This window comes from Opisthocomus hoazin, unplaced genomic scaffold (assembly GCF_030867145.1).
Source record: "Opisthocomus hoazin isolate bOpiHoa1 unplaced genomic scaffold, bOpiHoa1.hap1 HAP1_SCAFFOLD_157, whole genome shotgun sequence".
NCBI lineage: Eukaryota > Metazoa > Chordata > Aves > Opisthocomiformes > Opisthocomidae > Opisthocomus > Opisthocomus hoazin.
This window is the reverse complement of record NW_027449010.1, coordinates 32,501-40,000: the sequence shown is the minus strand read 5'-3', so window position 1 is coordinate 40,000 and position 7,500 is coordinate 32,501.

The following is a 7,500-nucleotide window of genomic DNA, read 5'->3' as shown; positions in this document are numbered from 1 at the left end:
CCGGCCGGGACTCGGGATCGGGGGCGGGCGCGGTCGGGTAGACCTGTCCTCCCCGCCGACCCGGTCCCGGGTAGACCTGTCCTCCCCGCCGACCCGGTCCCGGGTAGACCGGTCCTCCCCGCGGACCCGGTCCCGGGTAGACCGGTCCTCCCCGCCGACCCGGTCCCGGGTAGACCTGTCCTCCCCGCCGACCCGGTCCCGGGTAGACCTGTCCTCCCCGCCGACCCGGTCCCGGGTAGACCGGTCCTCCCCGCCGACCCGGTCCCGGGTAGACCTGTCCTCCCCGCCGAACCGGTCCCGGGTAGACCGGTCCTCCCCGCCGACCCGGTCCCGGGTAGACGTGGTGGCCGGCCGGGACTCGGGATCGGGGGCGGGCGCGGTCGGGTAGACCTGTCCTCCCCGCCGACCCGGTCCCGGGTAGACCTGTCCTCCCCGCCGACCCGGTCCCGGGTAGACGTGGTGGCCGGCCGGGACGCGGGGTCGGGGGGGCGCTGTCGTCCAGACCCGTCGGCCAGACCCGTCCCCGTCCCCGTCCCCGTCCCCGTCCCCGTCCCCGTCCCCGTCCCCGTCCCGTTCCCGCCCCCCCCGCCACCCCCTTCCGCGGCACCAACCCCCCCCGCAAGCAACGGGAAGGGGCGCAGCTTTCTATCAGCTCGGCTGAAACGCCCGAAGGCGGGGCGGCGTCTGTGTTTCAAAAGCGGAAAAAAAATAAAAAAGCAACAAAAACCAAAAAATTCCCGCCGCCCCGCCCCACCCACCCCCCCCCCCCCACCTCCCCCCGTGCAGGCACCCCTGCAAACGGGCCTCCGGCACGGCAGCCCGGCCGCCGCACCCCCACCCGCAAGCCCCCCCCCCCACCGCCGCCCCGGCCGAGAGCGCACAAGCAGCCCCTGCCGCCGCCCCCCCCCACCCCCCCCCCGGTGCGGGCACCCCTGCATACGGGCCTCCGGCACGGCCGCTCCGCTGCCCCCCCCCACCCCGCCACCCCCCCACCGCCGCACCGGCCGAGAGCGCACAAGCAGCCCCTGCCGCCGCCCCCCCCCCCCCCCCCCCCGACTCAAACCTCAATCTTCTCGGAAAAGAGGCCCCGTCCCCAGCCTACCTCAGCGCAAGGCTCCCCGCCTGCTCCTCGACCCCGTCTCTCAGTCTCTGTCTCCCCCTTCTGCCGCGGGGAAGCGCCCGCCCCTTGCCGGCGGGTGGGCGGGGCGGGCCGGCTCGGGTTCCGGTTGCTAAGCAGCAGGGTGGCACTCGTTGACCCCGGGCGCCGCTCCGTCTGCCGATGGGCGGGCCGGTGCTGGCTCTCAAGAACTTTTTGTAACTGTTTCCCTGCTCTGCTTTGGTTTTGTTTTTTTTTCTCGCCCACCGTCAGAACCGATGCAGAGTAAGAAAGCCTTCAGCGAGACAGTCCGGCCAAGCTTAGCGCCTTCCACTAGATACGGCGAAGTCTCGGAAACGGGGGGTGGCGAGGGGAATTTCAGGCGCGCGCCGCCTCCCCCCTCCTGCACCACCCCCCCCCGCAAGCGACGGGAAGGGGCGCCGCTTTCCATCAGCTCGGCTGAAACGCCCGAGGACGGGGCGGCGTCTCTGTTTCAAAAGCGGAAAAAGAAATAAAAAAGCAACAAAAACCAAAAAATTCCCGCCGCCCCCCCCAACCCACCCCCGTGCAGGCACCCCTGCAAACGGGCCTCCGGCAGGGCCGGCCTGCCGACCCCAGCCACCCCCCACAAGCCCCCCCACCGCCGCCCCGGCTGAGACAGCACAGGCAGCCCGCCGCCGGCCCTTCCCACCCCGTGCAGGCACCCCTGCATACGGGCCTCCGGCAGGGCCGGCCTGCCGACCCCAGCCACCCCCCGCAAGCCCCCCCACCGCCGCCCCGGCTGAGAGAGCACAGGCAGCCCGCCGCCGGCCCTTCCCACCCCGTGCAGGCACCCCTGCATACGGGCCTCCGGCAGGGCCGGCCTGCCGCCCCCAGCCACCCGCCACAGGCCCCTCCACCGCCGCCCCGGCTGAGACAGCACAGGCAGCCCGCCGCCGGCCCTTCCCACCCCGTGCAGGCACCCCTGCATACGGGCCTCCGGCAGGGCCGGCCTGCCGCCCACAGCCACCCCCCGCAACCCCCCCCACCGCCGCCCCGGCTGAGAGAGCACAGGCAGCCCGCCGCCGGCCCTTCCCACCCCGTGCAGGCACCCCTGCATACGGGCCTCCGGCAGGGCCGGCCTGCCGACCCCAGCCACCCCCCGCAAGCCCCCCCCACCGCCGCCCCGGCTCAGAGAGCACAGGCAGCCCGCCGCAGGCCCACCCACCCCGTGCAGGCACCCCTGCATACGGGCCTCCGGCAGGGCCGGCCTGCCGACCCCAGCCACCCCCCGCAAGCCCCCCCACCGCCGCCCCGACTGAGACAGCACAGGCAGCCCGCCGCCGGCCCTTCCCACCCCGTGCAGGCACCCCTGCATACGGGCCTCCGGCAGGGCCGGCCTGCCGCCCCCAGCCACCCCCCGCAACCCCCCCCACCGCCGCCATGGCTGAGACAGCACAGGCAGCCCGCCGCCGGCCCTTCCCACCCCGTGCAGGCACCCCTGCATACGGGCCTCCGGCAGGGCCGGCCTGCCGCCCCCAGCCACCCCCCGCAAGCCCCCCCACCGCCGCCCCGGCTGAGACAGCACAGGCAGCCCGCCGCCGGCCCTTCCCACCCCGTGCAGGCACCCCTGCATACGGGCCTCCGGCAGGGCCGGCCTGCCGACCCCAGCCACCCCTCCGCAAGCCCCCCCACCGCCGCCCCGGCTGAGACAGCACAGGCAGCCCGCCGCCGGCCCTTCCCACCCCGTGCAGGCACCCCTGCATACGGGCCTCCGGCAGGGCCGGCCTGCCGCCCCCAGCCACCCGCCGCAGGCCCCCCCACCGCCGCCCCGGCTGAGACAGCACAGGCAGCCCGCCGCTGCCCCTTCCCACCCCGTGCAGGCACCCCTGCATACGGGCCTCCGGCAGGGCCGGCCTGCCGCCCCCAGCCACCCCCCGCAAGCCCCCCCACCGCCGCCTCGGCTGAGAGAGCACAGGCACCCCGCCGCCGGCCCTTCCTACCCCGTGCAGGCACCCCTGCATACGGGCCTCCGGCCGGGCCGGCCTGCCGCCCCCAGCCACCCCCCACAAGCCCCCCCACCGCCGCCCCGGCTGAGACAGCACAGGCAGCCCGCCGCCGCCCCTTCCCACCCCGTGCAGGCACCCCTGCATACGGGCCTCCGGCAGGACCGGCCTGCCGCCCCCAGACAACCCCCGCAAGCCCCCCCACCGCCGCCCCGGCTGAGAGAGCACAGGCACCCCGCCGCCGCCCCTTCCCACCCCGTGCAGGCACCCCTGCATACGGGCCTCCGGCAGGGCCGGCCTGCCGACCCCAGCCACCCCCCGCAAGCCCCCCCACCGCCGCCCCGGCTGAGAGAGCACAGGCAGCCCGCCGCCGGCCCTTCCCACCCCGTGCAGGCACCCCTGCATACGGGCCTCCAGCACGGGCGACCCGCTCTGTCCGCAGGGAGGACAGGTCTACCCCTTCTGCCGGCAGGGAGGCCAGGTCTACCCCTTCTGCCGGCAGGGATGCCAGGTCTACCCGTTTTACCGGCAGGGAGGCCAGGTCTACCCCTTCTGCCGGCAGGGAGGCCAGGTCTACCCGTTTTACCGGCAGGGATGCCAGGTCTACCCGTTCTAGCGGCAGGGAGGCCAGGTCTACCCATATTGCCGGCAGGGAGACCAGGTCTACCCATTTACCGGCAGGGAGACCAGGTCTACCCGTTCTGGCGGCAGGGAGAACAGGTCTACCCTTTTTGCCGGCAGGGAGACCAGGTCTACCCGTTTTGCCGGCAGGGAGAACAGGTCTACCCGTTCTGGCTGCAGGGAGACCAGGTCTACCCGTTTTGCCGGCAGGGATAACAGGTCTACCCGATTTACCTGCAGGGAGACCAGGTCTACCCATTTACCGGCAGGGAGACCAGGTCTACCCGTTTTGCCGGCAGGGATGCCAGGTCTACCCGTTCTGGCGGCAGGGAGAACAGGTCTACCCGTTTTACCTGCAGGGAGAACAGGTCTACCCGTTTTACCGGCAGGGAGACCAGGTCTACCCGTTTTGCCGGCAGGGATGCCAGGTCTACCCGTTTTACCTGCAGGGATGCCAGGTCTACCCGTTTTACCGGCAGGGAGGCCAGGTCTACCCGTTCTGCCGGCAGGGAGGCCAGGTCTACCCGTTCTAGCGGCAGGGAGACCAGGTCTACCCATTTACCGGCAGGGAGACCAGGTCTACCCGTTTTGCCGGCAGGGATGCCAGGTCTACCCGTTTTGCCGGCAGGGATAACAGGTCTACCCGTTTTACCTGCAGGGAGGCCAGGTCTACCCGTTTTACCGGCAGGGAGACCAGGTCTACCCGTTTTGCCGGCAGGGATGCCAGGTCTACCCGTTCTGGCGGCAGGGAGACCAGGTCTACCCGTTCTGCCGGCAGGGATGCCAGGTCTACCCGTTTTACCTGCACGGAGACCAGGTCTACCCGTTTTACCGGCAGGGAGGCCAGGTCTACCCGTTCTGGCGGCAGGGAGAACAGGTCTACCCTTTTTGCCGGCAGGGAGACCAGGTCTACCCGTTTTGCCGGCAGGGATGCCAGGTCTACCCGTTCTGGCGTCAGGGAGAACAGGTCTACCCGTTTTACCGGCAGGGAGAACAGGTCTACCCGTTTTACCGGCAGGGAGACCAGGTCTACCCGTTTTGCCGGCAGGGATGCCAGGTCTACCCGTTTTACCTGCAGGGATGCCAGGTCTACCCGTTTTACCGGCAGGGAGGCCAGGTCTACCCGTTCTGCCGGCAGGGAGGCCAGGTCTACCCGTTCTAGCGGCAGGGAGACCAGGTCTACCCATTTACCGGCAGGGAGACCAGGTCTACCCGTTTTGCCGGCAGGGATGCCAGGTCTACCCGTTTTGCCGGCAGGGATAACAGGTCTACCCGTTTTACCTGCAGGGAGGCCTGGTCTACCCGTTTTACCGGCAGGGAGACCAGGTCTACCCGTTCTGCCGGCAGGGATGCCAGGTCTACCCGTTTTACCTGCACGGAGACCAGGTCTACCCGTTTTACCGGCAGGGAGGCCAGGTCTACCCGTTCTGGCGGCAGGGAGAACAGGTCTACCCTTTTTGCCGGCAGGGAGACCAGGTCTACCCGTTTTGCCGGCAGGGATGCCAGGTCTACCCGTTCTGGCTGCAGGGAGACCAGGTCTACCCGTTTTGCCAGCAGGGATAACAGGTCTACCCGTTTTACCTGCAGGGAGACCAGGTCTACCCGTTTTACCGGCAGGGAGACCAGGTCTACCCGTTTTGCCGGCAGGGATGCCAGGTCTACCCGTTCTGCCGGCAGGGAGGCCAGGTCTACCCGTTTTACCGGCAGGGAGGCCAGGTCTACCCGTTTTACCTGCAGGGAGAACAGGTCTACCCGTTTTACCGGCAGGGAGACCAGGTCTACCCGTTTTGCCGGCAGGGATGCCAGGTCTACCCGTTGTGGCGGCAGGGAGGCCAGGTCTACCCGTTCTGCCGGCAGGGAGGCCAGGTCTACCCGTTTTACCTGCAGGGAGGCCAGGTCTACCCGTTTTGGCGGCAGGGAGACCAGGTCTACCCGTTTTGCCGGCAGGGATGCCAGGTCTACCCGCTTCCGGCAGGGATGCCAGGTCTACCCGGTTCCAGGCAGGGAGGCCTCGTCTACCCGTTCTGCCGGCAGGGAGGCCAGGTCTACCCGTTTTACCGGCAGGGATGCCAGGTCTACCCGCTTCCGGCAGGGATGCCAGGTCTACCCGGTTCCAGGCAGGGAGGCCTCGTCTACCCGTTCTGCCGGCAGGGAGGCCAGGTCTACCCGTTTTACCGGCAGGGATGCCAGGTCTACCCGCTTCCGGCAGGGATGCCAGGTCTACCCGGTTCCAGGCAGGGAGGCCTCGTCTACCCGTTCTGCCGGCAGGGAGGCCAGGTCTACCCGTTTTACCGTCCGCCGGGTCCGGTGTGCCCGATGTGGCCGCCGGAGCTGCCGGCGGAAAGGGATGCCTCGTCTACCTCGCTCCGGCGGGACTTTGGCTCCACCGCGGTTCTGGCAGGTAGACGTCTTGCCCGGTTCTTCTTCGGAGCTGCCGAAGGGGTCGCTGCTTTGCGCTGCCTCCAGTTACGTCATGGTAAGAGTCGGCGGCGCTCGCGCGCCTCCCCGCTGGGGGAAGACGGTTCTCTTCGAGCCCGCCGGGGCCGGGGACCTCGCTGTCCGTATACTAGGGCAGAGGGCTGGCGCTCGCGGACCAGCGCCATCGAACCGCTGCAGCTACTCGCGGTTCAGCCGGCAGACTCGGGCGTTGCACGGCGGCCATGGCCGTGGCCGTTCTGCCTCCTACCTATCGCGCACGGCGCTTCCGACTGCCAGAAGCCGCGCGAAGCCGCTGCTTGCCCGCAGGCTCCGGTGGCCGTTGCCGACTGGAGCGAGGGCTCCAAGAGGGGTTTCTCCAGAGCCGGGCCGAGACGGGCGGCGGTCGCCGGCACTCGAACGCTTGTCACCCGCGGCTCAGCCGGCAGACTCGGGCGTTGCCCGGCGGCCCTGGCCGTGGCCGTTCTGCCTCCTACCTGTCGCGCACGGCGCTTCCGACTGCCAGAAGCCGTGCGAAGCCGCTGCTTGCCCGCAGGCTCCGGTGGCCGTTGCCGACTGGAGCGAGGGCTCCAAGAGGGGTTTCTCCAGGGCCGGGCCGAGACCGGCGGCGGTCGCCGGCACTCGAACGCTTGTCACCCGCGGCTCAGCCGGCAGACTCGGGCGTTGCCCGGCGGCCCTGGCCGTGGCCGTTCTGCCTCCTACCTATCGCGCACGGCGCTTCCGACTGCCAGAAGCCGCGCGAAGCCGCTGCTTGCCCGCAGGCTCCGGTGGCCGTTGCCGACTGGAGCGAGGGCTCCAAGAGGGGTTTCTCCAGGGCCGGGCCGAGACGGGCGGCGGTCGCCGGCACTCGAACGCTTGTCACCCGCGGCTCAGCCGGCAGACTCGGGCGTTGCCCGGCGGCCCTGGCCGTGGCCGTTCTGCCTCCTACCTATCGCGCACGGCGCTTCCGACTGCCAGAAGCCGCGCGAAGCCGCTGCTTGCCCGCAGGCTCCGGTGGCCGTTGCCCACTGGAGCGAAGGCTCCAAGAGGGGTTTCTCCAGGGCCGGGCCGAGACCGGCGGCGGTCGCCGGCACTCGAACGCTTGTCACCCGCGGCTCAGCCGGCAGACTCGGGCGTTGCCCGGCGGCCCTGGCCGTGGCCGTTCTGCCTCCTACCTATCGCTCACGGCGCTTCCGACTGCCAGAAGCCGCGCGAAGCCGCTGCTTGCCCGCAGGCTCCGGTGGCCGTTGCCGACTGGAGCGAGGGCTCCAAGAGGGGTTTCTCCAGGGCCGGGCCGAGACGGGCGGCGGTCGCCGGCACTCGAACGCTTGTCACCCGCGGCTCAGCCGGCAGACTCGGGCGTTGCCCGGCGGCCCTGGCCGT